We start from the raw sequence: 20,853 nt of genomic DNA, 5'->3' as shown, positions 1-20,853 counted from the left end.
CCTTTTCCCCTGAAGTGCTGAGGCAAGCCTAGATGCTAATGAATGTTCCTACCCCTCCTGGGGCTCCTCTCCCAGCGCTGAGGCTTGCCTGGGTCTCAGTGAAAATTTTCTCTGCCCTGAGTTCTCTGTCCTTCTGGTTTGCCTCCGCCACAGTAGGAGGAATCCTTTTTAGCTATTTTCCTAGCCTCAGGTCTTATGAGACTATTTGCCCCTTCTGCTGTTCCCGCTGATCCAGGATTTTTCTGGGGAAATATTTTATGGTTCTTTCACAGTCATGGGGGGGGGGGGGAGGAGAGAGTGTTTACTGATCACTCCGCCATCCTGGCTCCCGGAAGTTCAAGTAGGTGACTTACCGAAGTTTGATCTTCAGACTGAAGGTCTCAGGAGCTGCTGCACTGATATCTGGTGCTCAGCGGCTCTCACTGGCTCGGTTTGGCTTGTCTCCTGCTCCACCAGTTCCGCCCGCCACTCTCAGGCTTCTCGGGTCCCTTCTGCTCTGCTGCGCTGACCATGCTGCGCTGTGCGCTGACCTCACTGTGCTGTGCGCTGGGGGCTCACCCCCGCGGAACAGATCCTTCCCGTGGCCCTTCCAGTCTAACCTGGGCTCCGAATCCGTCACAGTCTGTCTGCCACTGGATTCTGCACCTCCAAAATTTGGTCAGATTCTCCTTTCAGAGGTATCCAAGGAAGTTTGTCCAGGAACTTAGGTGAGTCCTTGCTCTCACTCTGCCATCTTGGCTCCGCCCTGTCCCCTAACAAATTCTACTCCACTCTTTATTGTACGTTTTTTGCATATCTCCTATTTCCTATCTCTCTTAATTTCTGTTTTACTTCTATCTGCTACCTTGTTACCTATTACTTATCCATCCCCCTCTACAGATCTCTCCCTTATGCTCCCATTTCCATTAATCTAAACACCCTACTATACCTACTTTTAACCTATTACCTCACCCTTGCCTATAATGATTCCTCCCTTATGTTTGCCCTCCTCTTTACCCTCTTAGATTTTTATTTCTTTCTGCATTTTGAAGACATTTTTACTCTTCTAGACATCCATATTTTGTTCCCTCTTGGAACCGTTTCCAAAGAAAGAAGGTTTCCAAGACTAACAGCCCTCCTCCTTCATCTAATTTTTTTGTATAGGTTCTTCCTCTTGCACCTCATTTGTATAAGATTATTCTTTTCTGCTGTTCCTAAATGGTTTTATTTTTGAAACATACTCAAATATACCTCAGTCTTTCTTATGAACTAACCAATTACTAATAACAATCTTAGACAAACATTTTACTTTTGACATACATAACAGGTTGTCTGTGCTTAAGTTCCTTGTAATTAGTACTTTCTGTGTACTGTATATTTATCTTTGCTCTTATACTTCAAATCTATTAAGTTCAGTTTTTTAAAGAAAATCCTGAAACTCAGAAAATTCATTAAATGCCTATTTTTTTTTGAAAATTCAAGATTATGCTTAGTTTCCTGGATATGATATTTTTGGCTGGAACTCTTTTGTTCTTTGATGTATAGTGTTTCAAGCCCTGTGGTCTCTTAGTGTTACCTTTAGTAGATCTTGTGGGATATTAATTGTGGCACCACCATATTAGTATTGTTTTATTCTTCTTGCTCATAATATTTTATCCTTTAGCTGGGAGTTTCACAATTTTCCTATGATATTCTTGTGGGTTTTTATTGTAGGATTTCTTCCAGGTGATGATCAGTGAATTTCTTCTATTTCAACATTCCTTTGTTTTTTCTAATGCTTCAGGGTGACTTTCTTTAATTATTTTTTGTATTATTGTATCACAATTTTTTTTTTATCATAGCTTTCAGGTAGTCAAATTATTCTTTATATATTCTCTTCTTTATCTGTTCTCCAGAGCAGTTTTTTTTTCTTATGAGATGTTTCACATTCTCTTCTATTTTTTCTTACCTTATATTTTGTTTTATAATGTCTTCATATCTTATGACTTGCCTATATTCCCTTTGTTCAATTCTAATTTTCTTTTTTTTTAATTTTCATATAAGTCATGTTGTAAAGAAAAATTAGGATCAATGGTAGGAACCATGAGAAAGAAGAAACAAAAAAAATACAGCAACAACAAAAAAGAGAACAAATATTATTCTTCAACCTGCATTAAGACTCTGTATTTCATTCTATCGATATGGATAACATTTTCCATCATGAGTCTTTTGGAGTTGTCTTAGATCCTTGCATCACTGAAAAGAACCAAGTCTACAAAAGTGAGGCATTGCACAATGTGACTGTTACTGTGTACAATATTTGACTGATTCTGCTCTCTTCACTGAGAATCAATTTATATAAGTCTTTCCAGGTTTTTTTCTAAATTCTATCTGCTCATTATTTCATATACCACAAGAGTATTCCATTGCATTCATATACCGCAACTTGTTGAGCCATTCCTGAATTGTTAAACATTCTCTCAGTTTCAAAAGAGTTGCCATGAATGTTTTTGTACCTTGTGGGTCTTTTCCCCCATTTTTATAATCACTTTAGGATAGAGACTTAGTAGTGGCATTGCTAAAACAAAGGGTATGCACTGTTAGGTCTTCCTTTGGGCATGGCTCCATATTGTTCTCCAGAATGGTTGTATTAGTTTACAATTCCACCAGCAATGCATTAGTGTTCCAATTTCCCCACATCTTCTACAACATTTACCATTTGCCTGATTTGTCATGTTAGTCAGTCTCATGATGTGATACCTCAGAAGTGTTTTGATTTGTATTTCTCTAAGCAACAGTTATTTAGAGAACTTTTTTCATGTATGTGAAAGATAGCTTTAATTTCCTCATCTGAAAATTGCCTGTTCATATGCTTTGACAATTTATCATTTGGGGAATTCTATTCCTATAAATTTGACTCAATTCTCTATATAGTTTAAAAGTGAGGACTTTATCAGCAACACTGATTATAAAAATTGTTTCCCAGCTTTCTGTTGCCCTTCTAATCTTGGTTGTATAGGCGTTGTTTGTGCAAAAACTTTCCAATTCAATGTAATGAAAATCATCCATTTTTGCAATTCAAAATGTTCTCTGTCTCTTGTATGGTCATAAATTTCTCCCTTCTCCATAGATCTGGAAGGTAAACTATTCCTTATTCTCCCCGTTTGTTTATACTGCCAGTCTTTATGTCTAGATCATGTACCTATTTTTACCTTACCTTGGTATGTGGTGTAAGATGTTGGTCTATACCTAGTTTCTGCAATACTATATTCCAATTTTCTCACCAGTTTTTGTCAAATAGTGAGTTTTTATCCCAGAAGTTTGTCTTTGGATTTGTCAAACAGTAGATTACTAAAGTCTTTGACTATTGTATCTTGTGTACCTAACATATTCCACTTATCCACCACTCTATTTCTTAGACAGTACTAAATTGTTTTAATGATTACAGCTTTATAATATAATTGAAGATCTGGTACAGTTAGGCCACTTTACCTTGCAATTTTTTTCATTAATTCCCACTATTTGCTGAGTTGTTCAAGATGACTTATACTACTATTTTTTTCTAATTCTATAAAATATTGTTTTGATAATTTGATTGGTGTGGCACTAAATAAGTAAATTAATTTAGGTAGAATTGTCATTTGCACTATATTAGCTCAGCCTACCCATGTGCAACTGACATTTTCCAATTATTTAGTTTTGACTTTATTTGTGTGAAAAGTGTTTTGTAATGCTGTTCATATAGTCCTGGGTCTGTTTTGGCAGGTACACTCCCAAATATTTTGTTATCTCTACAGTAACTTTAAAAGGAATTTCTCTATTTCATGCTACTGAACTTTGTTAGCAATATATAGAAATGCTGATAATTTATGTGGGCTTATTTTATATCCTACAACTTTGTTAAGTGTGTTTAATATTTCAAGTCATTTTTCTACTTCATTTTATCAAATTTTCTAAGACTTTGATCATACCATTTCCTTTGTTGATAGCTTTATTTCTTCATTGCCAATTCTATTACCTTCAATGTATTTTTCTCCTCTTATTGTTAAAGCTAGCATTTCTAGTCCAATATTGAATAACAATGTTGATAATGGACATCCTTGTTTCAACCTTGTCTTATTGGATATGTTTCTAGCATATCCTGATTACATGTAATGCTTGCTGGTGCTTTTAGATAGATGTTTCCTATCATTCTAATGTAAACTCCACTTATTTCAATGCCCTCTAGTGTTAATATGAATGGGTGTTTTTTTCTTTTTTTTCTGTCAAAAGCTTTTTCTGCATATATTGAGATAATCATGTGATTTCTTTTAGTTTTGTTGTTGATATGGTCAATTGTGTTGATAGTTTTCCAAATATTGAACCAGTCCTGCATTCCTCGTATAATTCTTATCTGGTCATAGTGTGTTTTCCTCAAGAAAAATTACTGTAATTCCTTGCCAATATTTAATTATTTTTGCATCTATATTCATTGGTGTAATTGGTTTAAAATTTTCTTTCTCTGTTTTGCCTCTTCCCAGTGTAGATATCAGTATTCTCTCTGTAACATGAAAAGAATTTGGAATGACTCCTTCTTCACCTGTATTCACAGTTTGATAGAATTCACTTATAAATTCGTCTGACCCTGTACATTTTTTTACTAGAGAGATCATTGATAGCTTGTTCAATTTCTCTTTTCTGAAATAGGGTTCTTCAAGTATTTTGTCTCTTCTGCTAATCGGGTCATTTTTTTTTTGTAAATATCCTTTTCACTTACTGTAAAATTTATGGTCTTGCAGTTGGGCAAAATAGCTCATTACTATTTCAATTTTCTCCTCATTGGTGGTGAATTCACCCTTTTCTTTTTTGATGGTAATTTGGTTTTCTTTCTTTTTTAAAAATCAAATTAAAAAGATTTAATCTATTCTCTTTTTTTCCACAAAATCAGTTCTTATTTTATTTATTAGATAGTTTTCTTAATTTCAGTTTTATTGATCTGTGCCTGGATTTTTAAGATTTCTGATTTGTTATTTAAATGGGAATTTTTCATTTCTTCTTTTTCTAGGTGTTTTAGTTGCATGTTTCATTCATTGTGACTTCTTATTTCTCTATATTATTCATGTAAGCCTTTCATGCTCTCTAACTTCTCCTAAGAACCACTGTCACTGCATCCTATAAGCTTGGTATGTTGTCTCTTTATTGTCATTCTCTTGAACGAAGTTATTGATTGGTTCTATGATTTGTTGTTTGACCTACTCATTATTTACAATTAAATTATTTAGTTTCCAATTAATTGTTAGTATATCTTCCATGTCCCTTGATTACATATATTTTTTCCCATGATTGTCTAAAAAGGATGTATTTAATACATCACCATTTCTGCATTGGATTATGAGGTTTTTAATGCCCCAATACATGGTCACTTTTTATGTAGGTATCATATACCTGTGAGGAAAAGATATATTCCTTTCTAGCCCCAATCATTTTTGTTGCTGTTGTTGTTGTCTATTTCTTCCAGGAACTCTGTGAACTTCTCCAGGAAGAAATTCCATTCTATATCATTTGGTACATATATCTTTAATAATGATACTATTTCATTGTCTATGGTACCTTTTAGCAGGAAGTAACTTCCTTCCTTATCTCTCTTAATTAGATCTATTTTTGCTTTTGCTTTGTCTAAGATGAAGATTGCTACTCCTGCTTTTATTTCTTCAGCTGAGGCATAATATGTTCTGCTCTAGTCGTTTATCTTTTTTATTTTATTTTATTTTATTTGCTTTCAGTGCTCTACAATCACTTCCATATATCTTAGATTTTTCCCTTCCTTCCTCCTCCTTCACTTCTACTTCCCCACTCCCTCACAGAGATGGCATGTAATTTTATATAAGTTCTACACATACATTCTTATTAAATACATTTTCACCTTAGTCATGTTGCATAGAAGTGTTAAAATGAATGGGAGAAATCATAAAATAAACCAAAGCATAATACAAAAGAAAATGATCTATTTCATTCTGCAATCGAATTCCACAGTTCTTTCTCTGGATGTGGAAGGCATTTTGTCTTAAAAGATCATTGGGAATTATGTAAGTCCTTGCATTGCAATGAAGTACTAAGTCTACCAGAAAAATTCCTTGCACACTGTCATTGTTGAGTGTACATAGTTCTCCTGGTTCTGCTCCTTTCACACAGCATCAGTTCATATAAGTCTTTCCAGGCCTCTCTGAAGTCTTACTGTTCATCATTTCTTATTGCACAATAGTATTCCATTACATTCATATAGCACAATTTATTCAGTCATTCCCCAATTGATGGGCATCCCTTTGATTTCCAGTTTTTACCACCACGAAGAGAACTGCTATAAATACATTTATACATATGGAGCCTTTTCCCATTTTTATGATCTCTTGGGGCTACAGTCCTGGAAGCTGTATTGCTTGGCAAAGGGTATGCACATTTTTGTAACCCTTTGGGCAGAGTTCCAAATTTCTCTCCAGAATCACGTCACAGTTCCACCAACAATGAATTAATGCTCCAACTCTCCCACATCTTCTTCAACATGTATCATCTTCCTGTTTTGTCATGTTAGCCAATCTGATGGGTATAATGTGGTATCTCAGAGTTCTTTTGATTTGCATCTCACCAATCAATAGTGATTTAGAACATCTTTTTATATGACTATAGATAGCTTTAATTTTTTCCTCTGAAAACTGCCTGTTCATATCCTTTGAGCATTTATCAATTGGGGAATGACTTGTATTCTTGTACATTTGACTCAGTTCTCTAAATATTTTTGAAATGAGGCCATTATCACAGGCACTAGATGCAAAAATTCTTTCCCAGTTTTCTGCTTCCTCTCCTAATTTTGTTTGCATTGGGTTTGGTTGTGCAAAACCCTTTCAATTCAATGTAATGAAAATTATCCATTTTGCACTTTATAATGTTTTCTATCACTTGTTTAGTCAAAAATTCTTCCCTTCTCCATAAATCTGATAAATACACTATTCCTTGCTCCACTAATTTGTTTATAGTATCAGTCTTTATACCTAGATCATGTACCCATTTGGACTTTATTCTTGTGTATGGTGTCAGGCATTGGCCTAATTTCTGACACACTGTTACCCAGTTTTCCGAGTAATTTTTGTCAAACAGTGAGTTCCTATCCCAGAAGCTGAGGTCCTTGGGTTTATCAAACAGTAGATTGCTATTCATTGACTACTGTGTCTTGAGTATGTAACCTATTCCACTGGTCCAACTGTCTGTTTCTTAATCAGTATCAAGTGGTTGTGATAATTGCTGCTTTATAACACAATTTAAGATTTGGCAGAGCTAGACCACATTCCCTAGGATTTCTTTTCATTGGTTCCCTTGATACTCTGGAACTTTTGCTCTTCTAGATGAGTTTTGACATTATTTTTCTAGTTCTGGAAAATAATTATCTAATAGTTTGATTGGTATGGCACTGAATAAGTAAATTAATTTAGGTAGAATTGTAATTATTATTATACTGGTTTGGGCCTATCCACGAACAACTGGTGTTTTTCTACTTACTTAAATCTGACTTTATTTGTGTGAAAATTATTTTTTAATTGTCTTCATAGAGAGTGTATGCTGTCTCAGGAAGTGAGTGGGAAGAGAACAGTGAATGAGAGGGAGAAAGAGGAAAGAATTTAAGTTATATGGAAGTGATTTCGAACACTGAAAGCAAATAAAATAATTTAATTTAAAAAAATCACCTCTTGCAATATCAGTTTTGTTATAAGATTAAATTTATATTTTAATGTGTACCTCTACTATTTCAGTGTGTGAACTGAATAAAAATACTTTTAGATTTGTTTTTATTTTCCTTTCTGTCAATATTTGTAGTAATATTACTTTATTTTTAATAATATATTATTTAAAAGTCAAAATTTCCATTCAGCTCCTGTCTTTTCAAGAAGAATGACTGGAAGTCCTCTATTTCATTGAAAATCCATTTTCCCCCTGAAGTATTATATTCACTTTTGCAGGGCAAATGATTCTTGGTTTCAATCTTAGTTCCTTTGACCTCTGGAGTATCACATTTCATGCCCTCCAATCCTTTAGTATAAAAACTGCTAAATCTTGTTTTATCCTGATATTATTTCCACAATATTTTATTTGTTTCTTTCTGGCTGCTTGTAGTATTTTCTCCTTCACTTGAGAACTCTGGAATTTGACTACAATATTCTTAAGAGTTTTCATTTTCAGATCTCTGTCAGGAAGTAATCAGTGGATTCTTTCTCTTTTTTGTTCTATGCTTATACAAATGAGTTGCAACTACAACTTTCCGTCTTTTGACAGAGACCATGCCATTAACTAATCCTGTATTAATAGATTTCATGCCCTATTAGTAAAGTGTTTTCTGGCACTGAGAACTGCCTCAATTCAAAGTTTTAAATTCTTTCATGTGACATTGGTATCCTAAAAGGTCAATGAGAATGACAAATTTTAAGCAATTAAAGGGCTAATGGAATAAGCATTTATTGAATGCCTACTATGTGCCAGGCACTGTGCCAAGTGATTTACAAATATTATATCAACTATATAATACCAGACTAACTGCACAATTTTGAAAATATAAAATGTAGTATAACAGATTTGAAAAATATCTTATCAAAAACCATTTTAATCTGAAAACATGCATTAGAAATACCTCCTTCTGTCTCTCTGTCTGTCTATCTCTCTCTCTGTCTCTCTGTCTCTATCTCTGTCTCTGTCTCTCTCTGTCTGTCTGTCTGTCTCTGTCTCTCTCTGTCTGTCTGTCTCTCTCTGTCTGTCTGTCTCTCTCTGTCTCTCTCTGTCTCTCTCTGTCTCTCTCTCTCTCTCTCTCTCTCTCTCTCTCTCTCTCTCTCTCTCTCTCTCTCTCTCTCTCTCTCTCTCTCTCTCTCTCGTGCTTTTGTGAATCTTTGAGTCCCAGATGCATTCAGAAGTCACTGACATAGACCCAGGTATATCAATACACTGGCACCTCTGGAATAGATAAGATTTTAGTTGCTGAAGATGGAATGAGGTCAATTATTCCAGCTTCTCAAGGATAAGAGACAAATCTTGAAGGAAATTCCGAGATAACATTTAATGACAATATTGAGAACAGGGCTTTTCTTTAACTAACTGTAATTTAGAAAATCTGGAGCCTTTGACTTCTAACTTCAGAGAGAGGAAGATGGAATCCTTGAACTCATGAGTTTCTTCATTAAAGACAGGGAAGCGATTAAGTTTGTTACCTAGAACATGATTATAAAATATAATCACTTATAGAGTAAAATCAAACATAAAATGCTTGAGCAATGTCTGATTTTGACATTTGTAAAACTAAATACATTCAGTCACAAGTGTCCCCCCTCTTTACAGATTCATACTCAATGTGGCTAGGTGATTCTTGGTTTTGATTCCATTTCCTTTGACTTCCAGAATATCAGATTCCAAGCCCTTCTATCCCTTAATGTCGAAGCTACATTTTGTGTTATTCTGATTTCATTTTCATAATACTTGAATTGTTTCTTTCTAGCTGTTTGCAATATTTTCTCCTTGACCTGAGAACTCTGGAATTTGGCCACAATGTTCCTAGGAGTTTCTCTTTAAGGATCTCTTTCAGAAGGTGATCAGTGAATTCTTTTGATTTTTATTTTGCCCTTTGCTTCTAGAATATCAGAGCAGTTTTCCTTGATAAGTTCATGAAAGATGATGCATAGGCTCTTTTTTATTGACAATGGCTTTCACGTAGTCCCATAATTTTTAAATTGTCTTTCCTGGATCTATTTTCCAGGTTGGTTGTTTTTCCAATGAGATATTTCATGTTATCTGCTCTTTTTTCATTTGTTTTATATTTTTTTTATTTCTCATAAAGTCATTAGCTTCCATCTTCCCCATTCTGCTTTTTTTTTTTTACTTTTCATTTTTAACACATTTTATATCACATAAAACAATTCCAATTTTTGGTCAAGTGATATTTCTCTTAAAGTATTTACAATATGGACCACAAACGATTTTTTTTTAACATTAACCAACTGAGACACAAAGAATAATTATGTATGCTAACTTCATGGGCCCTTAATCTTATTGTCTCCATGCTATTGCTAAGAATTAAAGGACCCTAACTTATTGTTGCTGGTCTAAAGTCCTAAGCTTAATATTTTAATTTTAGACTTAACCTCGGATGTTCCCCTACCAACAATCTATAATTTATTGGGACTGGTATTAAGCTTACAAACCTTTTGACTATAGGAAATTACCACTAAGAGTAGGGACATTGCAGGGAACCACTATCTCCCCAACTTCATGTCAGTTCCAGGCAGGAGTAGATTGTCAACTTGCATTCGGTCAAGCTTAAAGTCTGTGCTGTGTCAGTGGGGAAACTGGGTCAGGATAATCCTACCTCAGCTCAGACTGAACAATCACTCTCCCACCCTTCCCATAAGATCATCTTTTGCATTTCATACCAGCATCTCACAGGCTTACTGGCATCATGGATTGGAGGCTCAGACTGACTTTCTTGCTATCCATACCTGGAGTCTAATTCTACTTTTTAAAACATTCTTTTCCTCATTATCTTTTTGGACTTCTTTTATCATTTGAGCTAACCTATTTTTAAAGGTGTTATTTCCTTCAGCATGTTTTGCATCTCCTTAATCAAGCTATTGACTCATTGTTTATGATTTTCTTGCATGGCTCTCATTTCTCTTCCCAATTTTTCCTCCACTTCTCTTACTTGATTTTCAGAGTCCTTTTTGAGCTCTTTCATGACTTGAGATCATTGCATATTTATTTTGGAGGTTTTAGATACACAAGCCTTGACTTTTAGGTCTTCCTCTGATGGTATGCATCTGAAAGGATAGAAGAAAATACCTGTTCACTAAGAAATTAGCCTTCTATAGTCTTATTTTTTTCTCCCCTTTTTGGACATTTGTCCAGCCAGTTGCTTGACTTTTGAGTCTTTTGTCAAGAAGAGGGTATATTCTGGGGATCTGTAAGTTCTCAGTTCCTCCAAGGTGGCATAATCAAGGGAGAGGAGTTTTCTCCTCTCCTGGCCTGTGCTCTGGTTTGGTAACAACTGCAAGCACTCTGTTCTGCCCAGGATCTACCAGTAAGGTTCCCTCTCCAGAGCCTCCACCAGCTCTATCTTTAATCTAGGAGAGCCACCTAGGACTGAGACCCAGGTCAGCTGCTCAATTCCCCCAGGGTCGTTAAACAGAGAGCTCCAAAAATGGACACTGCAGCTGCAGTGGCTGCAGCTGGTGGGTCCAGATCGTGTTCCTTTCTCTTCCAGGTGAAAGAGCTTTTTCACTGACCTTTGAAACTGTCTTTGATATTTGTGGGTTGAGCAGTCTTGGAACTGCTGCTGCCTATGGCACCCTGAAGCCTGTTCCATGTGCTATCCCTGCTGTGTCCTGGGCTGTGCTCTGTTCCATGCCCAGTGCAATAGACCTTTCCTGTTAGCCTCCCAGGCTGTCTTGGGCTGGAAATCTCCTTAACTCTGTTGTTTGGGGCTTCTGCTGCTCTAGAATTTATTTAGATTCATTTTTTACAGGTATTTTATGGGTTATGGGGAGAGCTTCTACAGGTCCATCTGTCTACTCCATCATCTTGGCTCCACCCCATTCATACTCAATGTGTCTGGCTAAAAGAGACCAGGGCAATTATAAGAAATTCACCTCTTGGTTCAAAATCCTTTGAAATCAACCTTGGATACCATTATTGTTATTTTATGTATAAAGAAATGATGTTAAGGATCATGGTGGAGTATGACTTCATTAGCTTGAAAATCTTTAGTGAAAAAAATTACCCTCTATTGATCAGGATTTTCAGTTTATCTATAGCTTATATTCATAAAGTTGCCTGGGGCCACTGAGAAGTTATGTGCTCATAATCAAATAATATGGTTTAGAGACAAGACATGAAGCCAGATCTTGACTCTATTACAGCCAACGCATTCTGCCTTGCAATAACAATAATAATATTATATTCTTTTAATACATTATCAGATTTGCTGAACAATCACAAATAAGGGCAGAAGGTATTTTCAGATGATTTTGTCTGAGTAAATAAGAGGTTAATTATTTATCATAAGTATTGCATCTGAAACAACAGCTGTATCTATGTGCTATAAAATCCATAATAGTGACATGGCTCACTAAGTTAAATTTGTGGAAGAATTTCTGATGTTATAGTTATACATAATTTCATGCCAAATTTGCAAGTCAACTTACAAGCAGTTTAGTGTACTAATCTACACAATTACAGATTCTTTTTAATTTTATGTCTATCATGTATGTTGCAAGTTATCAACTTAGTAGACCTTCTACTTCCCTATAATACCCTCAAATGTCTAGGATGTTAAATAGATGTTGAATGAATGAAGCAAATTTGGATTTTGTAGGCACATTATTTTAAGGAGGGCTTACATTATAAAAGGGGAAGACAATATAAACATGGAAGTGGTAGCCAGTAAAGGATGTTCTGCACTGAGATGCTACATTCATGGCAAATGATTGCATAGTGCAATTGTTTGGCATATCATTTTTAGGAATGTGAGTGTTGACTTAGTTACTATAACCAAAGCCTTAGCATACACAGAGTGGAGATGGTAGAAGATAGTATAACATGAAGAAAGCTAGAGTGTAGCACTGTGGTTTATCCAATAGTTTAGTTATATAGAACAATCAAAAGAATAAGGGCCAGGAAGAAGACTTGAAGAACTGAAGATGGGAGAAGTGAAGTGACAAATAAAAATTCATGAATTCATACAGGATGAGTGCATACATGTCTAAGTAAAATTACTAATCAATGATATTAAAGGTGTGAGATGATCTTTAAATAATTAAAAAAAAAAAGATTTCCTGAAAAGTGTATGTTTTGAGTTAAGTTCTTTGGAATACGAGGGGGGAGATAGGGAACAAAGCATTTATTTAGTAACTACTATGTGTCAGACAACATTCTAAGTGCTGTACCTCATATGATTGTCACAACAATCCTGGGAAAAGGTTGCTATCATCATTCCCATTATATAGTTAAGGAAACTGAGGTGCATGAAAGTCAAGTGATTTGTCCAGGTTGTCATTGCTAGTAAATGTCTGAGATAAGGTATAAATTTATGTCTTCCAGTCTCCAAATCTTGCACTCTACTCACTTGGCTATTTCTATAAACCTCATATGGACTCATATAAGAAATGTGAATTATACTCAGTTTCTTCCTTATATGCGAATTAGGATTACTATATTGTACTACTTACCTCACTTGCCTTTATTACCACAAGATATTTGTAAAGAAAATGCTTTACACAACAGGAAGGAATGCTGCTGCTGCTGTTGCTGCTGTTGCTGCTGCTGCTGCTGCTGCTGCTACTACTACTACTACTACTACTACTACTACTACTACTACTACTACTACTACTATTACTACTACTACTACTACGATAATGACTACAGTGAGTACTACAACTACTACTACAAAAATAACTAACATTTATATGGTGCATATTACTTGACAGACATTGTACTAAGCACTTCTTGACTAGGACCAGGTAAACTGGACATGATATTATTGTCATTCAAATAATAATAATAGTTACCACCATCATCATCATCATCATCTTTATTATTGTTATTATTATTATCATATGGATGAACAGATAAGTTCAGGTATCTTCACATCAGACATGATTTCTTCAAATGAATTCATCATTGTCAGTATTACTTCAATCACTAAGGCAACTGACATGAAGAGAATACAAGTGCTGCATCCTACTTGACAGAGAAAGTCTCTGTCATAAGTGTTTTTTTTATTACCATTTATGAAACTCCATGAAAAGATGAGGAGGATGACAAACATAATGGCATTTCAATAGCTATTAATAATCACATGTAAATCTGCACTAATGTGTTACATTGTTGTATGTGGTTTGAAAGCCAAAGCGATGGGTAAAATGAATCAATTTAGTGAGAAATAAAGGCAAAACTTTTAGCCACTGGTAAATTTTGTAAGTGTTTGGCATGTTTCGAAAAGGATGTTATATAATATTAATTTATACTTATTAATAACCGTGTTTTCATTCATGTTCCCTTTACTTCTGATTATGTTAAAATCCACTATTATAAATATCCTGTGTCAATTGTAGGTGGCTAAAAGGTTTTAGTATTTTGTGCCATAAAAATAACTAAAATATCGGCAGATTTTTAGGTATCAAAAAAGACTGAGACAGAGAAGGCATGTGTCTTATATGTGTTTCTCATAATTTTTGTTTCAGGAGTAAACACACACATACATGTGTGTGCACACACAGAGAGAAAAACAAATCTAACAACTTCCCACAGACCCAGTCTTAGTAGTGGCATTTTCCTTCCAGACCCTTACTAAGTAGCTAGATGTCTCAGACAAGAAATTCATGCTGCATTAATTGATGCTGAAAGATATGTAGGACCATGTATATCAACAAACCTTCAATTCTGTCTCTCATCCAATGAAGATTTTCACTTTGGTTTCTCTGGTTGAAAAACAATGAAGCTGAGAACTGTTTGTCCCACTTAGGAAGGGAGAGAGAGACATTCTTGGTTAGTTCAGGGAGGCTGATAGGTATCCATTGTTGCTCCTTTCATTCGTTATGGAAGCACATAGCAACCTCTCAAGTAAGTATCACTAATAAAGGGGGGGAAAAGATATCATGATCCAGAATCCAGGAAAGGAGAACGAAAGTCTACAAATTAAAGATTTCCAGAGATAAGAGAAAACAGGTAGTATATATAAGCAAACAGAACATAAAAACTATAAGAAACTGTTAGACATCCAAGGATTTATAAGGTCTGACCCATCTCTTATTTTTCTGAGGTATTTGTTGGGTTGAAGGCCCAAAGGAAGATAATATAGTTTACTCTCCCTGAGTTTGTCCCTCATCCTTTGACCTAGTTAATCTCTGGTTAAATTTGACTCTATGAAAAAGCCCTTGGGCTAAATGGCTTATTTGTTCTGCTGATATCTTGGCAGGCAATGTTTGTTGTTACCAAGAGCTGTATTACTAAGAGTTTCATGTGGGTAGAATGATGTGCAAATGTATCCCACAATGAATGTTCTGTCACAGGAGGTACTATGCAGCAGCATCTGTTATCTTCTTTTATAGAGGATCAGGATACAGACAATGCTGCCAGTGAGGGCTTTACTCCATTATAAAACAACAATCTTCAGTAGAATCAGAGTCACAAGAATCAGGCAAACAGCTTGCCTTATGGAGGATGCATCCTTTTCTGTTGCCAAGAAATCACTGGTCTGATGTTAAAGGCTTGCCATTAGGCTTTCTTCAGCCAAGCAGGTGGCAACTGTTCCTTGTTCCAGTTCAGCTCCCCAAGGCTACAGCTGTGAGCTTGAGTAATAGTGCTGCTCATTCTCTGCCAGGCTGAAAAGTCTTCAGGTTAATTCCGCCCCCTGCCCCCCCTCCACTTCTTTACCTTGCTTCTTATTGAGCGAACAGTCAGGCACAGATGTACACAGATGTGACAATACGTATTCTGCACTTTCCTCAACACTGAATGCACCCCAAATTGACTGCAATCTTCCTTCATAATTGATGAAAAGTAGAATTGTTTCAGGAATAAAATAAAACAAACCACTGGAAATGATGGTTCCATGTACTAGTGATTTCTCTCTCTATTTCTAAAAAACAAAACAAAAATTCATGTCAATATGAACATCCAGTATTTTAATTCCTAACACTTGTGGATTAACTCCTCTAAGTATGTACTGTTTGAATATGAGGTTAAATGAGACAGGACAGTCAATAATAAGAGGATAAGGAACTTCTATAATATTTTTTTTTGCTTGTTCATGGCTCCTTTTTTTTATTTAACTTTTAACATTCATTTTAACAAAATTTTGGGTTGCAAATTTTCTCCCCTTTTGTCCCCTCCCCCCATCCCAAAACACCAAGCATTGTAATTGCCCCTATCACCAATCTGCTCTCTCTTCTATCATCCTTCTCTGCTCTTGTCTCCATCTTCTCTTTTGTCCTGTAGGGCCAGATAACTTTCTATACCCCTTTACTATATTTCTTATTTCCTAGTGGCAATAACGGTACTCGACAGTTGTTTCTACAACTTTGAGTTCCAACTTCTTTACCTCCCTCCCTCCCCACCCCCCTTCCCTTTGGAAGGCAAGCAATTCGATATAGGCCAAATCTGTGTAGTTTTGCAAATGACTTCCATAAAAGTCATGTTGTATAACACTAACTATATTTCCCTCCATCCTATCCTGTCCCCCATTACTTCTATTCTCTCTTTGATCCTGTTCCTCCCCATGAGTGTCGACCTCAAAATTGCTCCGTCCTCCCCATGCCCTCCCATCCATCATCCCCCACACCCTACTTATCCCCTTATCCCCCACTTTCCTGTATTGTAAGATAGGTTTTCATACCAAAATGAGTGTGCATTTTATTCCTTCCTTTAGTTGAATGTGATGACAGTGAGCTTCATGTTTTTCTCTCACCTCCCCTCTTTATCCATCCACTAATAAGTCTTTTGCTTGCCTCTTTTATGAGAGATAATTTGCCCCATTCCATTTCTCCCTTTCTCCTCCCAATATATTTCTCTCTCACTGCTTGATTTCATTTTTTTAAAGATATGATCCCATCCTCTTCAAATCATTCTGTGCACTCTGTCTCTACGTGTGTGTGCATGTGCATGTGTGTGTGTGTAATCCCACCCAGTATCCAGATACTGAAAAGTTTCAAGAGTTACAAATATTCTCTTTCCATGTAGGAATGTAAACATTTCAACTTTAGCAAGTCCCTTATGACTTCTCTTTGCTGTTCACCTTTTCATGCTTCTCATTCTTGTGTTTGAAAGTCAAATTTTCTTTTCAGCTCTGGTCTTTTCATCAAGAATGCTTGAAAGTCCTCTATTTCATTGAAAGACCATTTTTTCCTCTGAAATATTATACTCAGTTTTGCTGGGTAGGTGATCCTTGTTTTTAGTCCTAGTTCCTTTGACTTCTGGAATATCCTATTCCATGCCCTTCGATCCCTTAATGTAGAAGCTGCTAGATCTTGTGTTATCCTGATTATATTTGCACAATACTTGAATTGTTTCTTTCTAGCTGCTTGATATATTTTCTCCTTTACCTGGGAACTCTGGAATTTGGCCACAATGTTCCTAGGAATTTTTCTTTTTGGGTCTCTTTCAGGTGGTGTTCTGTGGATTCCCTGAATATTTATTTTGCCCTCTGGTTCTAGAATCTCAGGGCAGTTTTCCTTGATAATTTCATGGAAGATGATGTCTAGGCTCTTTTTTTGATCGTGGCTTTCAGGTAGGCCCATAATTTTTAAATTGTCTCTCCTGGATCTATTTTCCAGGTCAGTTGTTTTTCCAATGAGATATTTCACATTATCTTCCATTTTTTCATTCTTTTGGTTTTGTTTTGTGATTTCTTGGTTTCTCATAAAGTCATTAGCCTCCATCTGTTCCATTCTAATTTGGAAAGAACTATTTTCTTCAGTGAGCTTTTCAATCTCCTTTTCCATTTGGCTAATTCTGCTTTTAAAAGCATTCTTCTCCTCATTGGCTTTTTGAACCTCTTTTGCCAGTTGAGTTAGCCTATTTTTCAAGGTGTTATTTTCTTCAGCATTTTTTTGGGTCTTCTTTAGCAGGGAGCTGATCTGCTGTTCATGGTTCGCTTGCATGTCTCTCATTGCTCTTCCCAGCTTTTCCTCCACCTCTCTAACTTGATTTTCAAAATCCTTTTTGAGCTCTTCCATGGCCTGAGCCCACTGAGTGGGCTGTGTCTTTCCCTGATGGTATGCATTGTTCTTCCTCATCAGAAAGGAAGGGAGGAAATGCCTGTTCACCAAGAAAGTAACCTTCTATACTCTTATTTTTTTCCCTTTTCTGGGCATTTTCCCAGCCAGTGACTTGCCTTCTGAATATTCTCTTCACACCTACTTTGCCTTCAGATCCTCCCAGCCAGCAGTTGGGGTCTGAGATTCAAATGCTGCTTCCCAGCCTCAGGTCTTTTGGCGGGGGCAGGGCTGCTATTCCGTGTGAGATTAAGTTCAGGTAATCAGGTGGGGGCAGGGCCACCTCACACAGGCTCAGTTCCCTCGGGGAGTTTATGCAGAGACCTTCAACAATTGATTCAGGCTCCTGCCTGCTTGGGGAGCCCAGGTCTGCTCCTGCCTCCACTGTTGCCTCCCGAGGGGGCCTGAGTTATGAAGGCATCCCACTCCCTTCTCGACCAGCCAAAGAGACGCTCTCACCGACCCTTGTCACCTGTGGATGGAGGGACCTGCGTGGCCACTGGAGATTCTGTCCCTGAAGCCCGCTGGGATCCCCTCCTCTCGGTGCCACGCTGCCACGGCAAGGCTGGGCTCAACTCCACATCCGCAGCATGATGGACCTTTTGTGAGAGGTTTGCAGGGCTCTCTGGAACAGAAATCTCCTCCGCTCCACCGTTCTGTGGCTTCTGCTGTTCCAGAATTCGCCGGGGGTTCTTTTTTACAGATGTTCTATGGGTTGGGGGTTTGGAGCTATGTGTATGTGCGTCTTTCTACTCTGCCATCTTGGCCGTTCATGAAACTTTTATAATATTGACTAATATATTTATAGCACTTTCAGTTTGAAAATACTTTCCCCACATTGATTTGCTAGACAATATGATAAAAATACTATCAATCCCATTTTAGAGATTAGTAAATTAATATAAGTTTGCTCAAAGTCTCATAACAATTAAGTTGTGGAGCGAGGACTCAGACCTAGTTTTCCAACTCCAAATTCAACCTCCCTATCAGAATTTTAACCCTGATATCCTATTTGGAAGAAGCTTATTAAGTGATTAGCACTATGGAGGAGGGAAAATGCAGAAAGCAGAAAAGTTCTATTCATAAACTTGTTGCTGAAAGAAAGGAAATAAATGTATTCTACTAAAAAGTAACTTAAATAGAAGTGCCTGAAATTTTTCTTGGTTCTACTCATGGCACCTTAGCACTCTGCCTAGCCGAAACACATAGTAAGTGCTAAATAAATTCTCATTCATCCTTTATGGCATCACATGGCAAAATTTTTGCAAAGCACTACTGACAAATGTGAGAAAAATATTCTGAGATTTGGTGATCCAAAATCCAGGGAAGAAGACTAAAAGTCTGGAAACTAAAGGTTTCAAGAAACAATAAGAAAAAAGATGTTAAATAAAAGTGAACCTTTTAGTTATACAAGGAACTCGTAGTCAGTCTGCAGTGAGATGGTACATTAATAAAGTGCCGGGTTTGGTGATAGGAAGATCTGAGTTAAAATTCAGCTTCAGACATTTTTTAACTGAGTGATCCTGGGCAAATTATTTAACCTTCTTTTGCCTCAGTTTCCTTATCTATTAAATGATTTGGGGAAGAAAAAACAAATCATTTCTGTTATCTTTGCCAAAAAATCCCAAACAGCATCACAGAGTTGGGCATGACTAGAGCCACTTAACAACAACAAATTAGCCAGTCTGTGCCTTGTCTTTCATAAAATGGGAAAAGAACAGGATTTAGAATCAAGAATACCTGAATTCATATACCAGTATTGTCACTTACTCTGCTGCAATTTGAAATCATTAAGTTTTCCCATCTACATTTAGTGAGTGCTCTTTACCTCTACTTCAGGCTTTCAGGCATAGCTCTGTAAGGCAGTGGTGTCTTCCCTCTAATGGTATTAACTCAAACCCCCATTCTAGTGAGGTAACTTACACTGTTAACAGCTACTAAGTAATATTCCACGTCCATTTAATCAATTGACATCAATTAGCTTTTACAAAAGGTATATTTACTTTTAAGATATAGCAGCAAGAGAAAAACAAACATTTTCCTCTAACACTTCTGGGACATATTATCCCTTGGCTCCTAGAAAGAATGAGTTCCAATATGTAAGTTTCTGTATAGAATTGATTCCACCAAGATCATGTTCAAATGCAACATTGCTATGGAATGAGATCTTGTTTCAGGTAACAATGGGCTAGACACCTAAGATCACCTGTTGCTCTTAACGTTGAACAAGCTGTTAACAAATCTGGACAAAAAGATTCACTCCTGAACCTCATGATGACTTAATCTCCTGACTTTTTGAAATTCAAAAAGTTTAGCTTCAAATGTCCTTTATCTAAAACAAAATAGTTTGAACTATCATATTCATAAGTCAATGTCTCCAGCCCCAACTTCTTTCCCAAGCTAAAGTCTGAATTGCTGCTATGCATTTTCATTTCTCTATCTTGTCAGTCTCTCAAATTCTGCATGTGTAAACCAATAAACTTTCCCACATAATCTTCCCAGCTTCATTCCTGAACTTTTAGGGTTTTACCCATATGAAAATTTCTTTGACATCTCTTGCTACTCTCATTTCTTCATGTCTCTCCTTAATCATGTAAGTCATTTTGCTAATGGTCTTTTCTTTTCATTCCCATTACCACCACCATTGTTCAGTCCCTTAACGTTACATTCGTTTAAAATAATAGTTTTGCAGACATCTCCTGGCTTTCAGATATTCACCTCTCTATCTGACTCTTATCTGCCCAGATTTATCTTTTAGATTCATCCCATGCTCTAGCCATTCTGAAAGTTTATCAATTTCCAGCATTGTCTAGATGGAAATAACAGTTCATTTAGTTAGAAAAAGTAGGAAATCTTTCCTAATACCTAATCCCTGTATTATCATAGGCATGCCACTTCTTTCTGAGTCTCAATTTCTTCATTTATAAAATGAGAGAACTATTTTAGATATCATTTACGGGTTCTTCCAGCCCTATAGTCACACACACACACACACATACATACATACATACATACATACATACATACATACATACATACATATATTATATATATACATATATATATAATTTGTTCTTATCCTCTTCCATATGCTTAATCATTTGTTGTTTTTCAGTCATTT

General features: G+C 36.3%; 1 long non-coding RNA gene across 1 annotated transcript in view; it reads left to right on the top strand.

The window, feature by feature from the left end:
- The window catches only part of LOC140505801 (uncharacterized), a 102,762-nt gene that overhangs the window by 75,970 nt on the left and 5,939 nt on the right, over positions 1 to 20,853 (top strand). The window contains exon 3 of the long non-coding RNA XR_011967670.1: positions 13,243 to 13,382. This is a non-coding gene — a long non-coding RNA (uncharacterized lncRNA). The remainder of the gene's footprint in view (positions 1 to 13,242; positions 13,383 to 20,853) is intronic.

The sequence above is a fragment of the Notamacropus eugenii genome, chromosome 1 (genome assembly GCF_028372415.1).
Source record: "Notamacropus eugenii isolate mMacEug1 chromosome 1, mMacEug1.pri_v2, whole genome shotgun sequence".
Taxonomy (NCBI): domain Eukaryota; kingdom Metazoa; phylum Chordata; class Mammalia; order Diprotodontia; family Macropodidae; genus Notamacropus; species Notamacropus eugenii.
The sequence above is the reverse complement of the archived record's forward strand: the minus strand, read 5'-3'. Positions and strand labels throughout refer to the sequence as shown.